This window comes from Paramisgurnus dabryanus, chromosome 9, assembly GCF_030506205.2.
Source record: "Paramisgurnus dabryanus chromosome 9, PD_genome_1.1, whole genome shotgun sequence".
Classification (NCBI taxonomy): Eukaryota; Metazoa; Chordata; class Actinopteri; order Cypriniformes; family Cobitidae; genus Paramisgurnus; species Paramisgurnus dabryanus.
This window is the reverse complement of record NC_133345.1, coordinates 6,817,197-6,818,682: the sequence shown is the minus strand read 5'-3', so window position 1 is coordinate 6,818,682 and position 1,486 is coordinate 6,817,197. Positions and strand designations below refer to the sequence as shown.

The 1,486-nt window shown below is 48.5% G+C and overlaps 4 non-coding genes and 2 pseudogenes across 4 annotated transcripts in view; all 6 read right to left on the bottom strand.

Annotated features, from left to right (window-relative positions):
- Nucleotides 1-167: 167 nt before the first annotated feature.
- LOC135725610 (5S ribosomal RNA) lies at nt 168-286 on the bottom strand (annotated as a pseudogene).
- Nucleotides 287-411: 125 nt separating this feature from the next.
- On the bottom strand, nt 412-530 carry LOC135723233 (5S ribosomal RNA). Its single transcript, XR_010522942.1, has one exon. It is a non-coding gene; the product is annotated as a 5S ribosomal RNA (ribosomal RNA).
- Nucleotides 531-655: 125 nt separating this feature from the next.
- LOC135723839 (5S ribosomal RNA) lies at nt 656-774 on the bottom strand. Its single transcript, XR_010523524.1, has one exon. It is a non-coding gene; the product is annotated as a 5S ribosomal RNA (ribosomal RNA).
- Nucleotides 775-899: 125 nt separating this feature from the next.
- On the bottom strand, nt 900-1,018 carry LOC135723234 (5S ribosomal RNA). The gene has a single exon (XR_010522943.1). It is a non-coding gene; the product is annotated as a 5S ribosomal RNA (ribosomal RNA).
- Nucleotides 1,019-1,143: 125 nt separating this feature from the next.
- Nucleotides 1,144-1,262, bottom strand: LOC135726090 (5S ribosomal RNA; annotated as a pseudogene).
- A 120-nt stretch (nt 1,263-1,382) lies between these two features.
- LOC135725002 (5S ribosomal RNA) overlaps nt 1,383-1,486 on the bottom strand; it is a 119-nt gene continuing 15 nt past the window's right edge. The window contains exon 1 of the ribosomal RNA XR_010524657.1: nt 1,383-1,486. This exon is cut by the window's right edge and continues 15 nt beyond it. This is a non-coding gene — a ribosomal RNA (5S ribosomal RNA).

The window sequence follows — 1,486 nt, the reverse complement described above, 5'->3', positions numbered from 1 at the left end:
CAGACGAGAGCGGGCGTGCTCAGGGTGGTGTGGCCGTAAACGAGTGCTGACTCGATTCGAGAGACACTTCAAGGCTAATGTGGCAACGCAATGACATCGGTAAATGGTTACAGAAAGGACGCATTCATGGGAAAAAATGACATAAAAAAAATAATTAATTAATTAAATGCTTACAGCACCTGGTATTCCCAGGCGGTCTCCCATCCAAGTACTAACGAGGCCCGACCCTGCTTGGCTTCCGAGATCAGACGAGAGCGGGCGTGCTCAGGGTGGTGTGGCCGTAAGCGAGTGCTGACTCGATTCGAGAGACACTTCAAGGCTAATGTGGCAACGCAATGACATCGGTAAATGGTTACAGAAAGGACGCATTCATGGGAAAATATGACATAAATAAATATTTAATTAATTAAATGCTTACAGCACCTGGTATTCCCAGGCGGTCTCCCATCCAAGTACTAACCAGGCCCGACCCTGCTTGGCTTCCGAGATCAGACGAGAGCGGGCGTGCTCAGGGTGGTGTGGCCGTAAGCGAGTGCTGACTCGCTTCGATAGACACTTCAAGACTTATGTGGCAACGCCATGACATCGGTGAACACTTACAGAAAGATCGCATTCATGGGAAAAAATGACATAAAAAAATAATTAATTAATTAAATGCTTACAGCACCTGGTATTCCCAGGAGGTCTCCCATCCAAGTACTAACCAGGCCCGACCCTGCTTGGCTTACGAGATCAGACGAGAACGGGCGTGCTCAGGGTGGTGTGGCCGTAAGCGAGTGCTGACTCGCTTCGATAGACACTTCAAGACTTATGTGGCAACGCCATGACATCGGTGAACACTTACAGAAAGATCGCATTCATGGGAAAAAATGACATAAAAAAATAATTAATTAATTAAATGCTTACAGCACCTGGTATTCCCAGGCGGTCTCCCATCCAAGTACTAACCAGGCCCGACCCTGCTTGGCTTCCGAGATCAGACGAGAGCGGGCGTGCTCAGGGTGGTGTGGCCGTAAGCGAGAGCTGACTCGCTTCGATAGACACTTCAAGACTTATGTGGCAACGCCATGACATCGGTGAACACTTACAGAAAGATCGCATTCATGGGAAAAAATGACATAAATAAATATTTAATTAATTAAATGCTTACAGCACCTGGTATTCCCAGGCAATCTCCCATCCAAGTACTAACCAGGCCCGACCCTGCTTGGTTTCCGAGATCAGACGAGAGCGGGCGTGCTCAGGGTGGTGTGGCCGTAAGCGAGTGCGGACTTGATTCGAGAGACACTTCAAAACTAATGTGGCAACGGCATGCCATGGGAGAACGCTTACAGAAAGGACGCATTCATGGGAAAAATGACATAAAAAATTAATTAATTAAATTCTTACAGCACCAGGTATTCCCAGGCGGTCTCCCATCCAAGTACTAACCAGGCCCGACCCTGCTTGGCTTCCGAGATCAGACGAGAGCGGGCGTGCTCAGGGT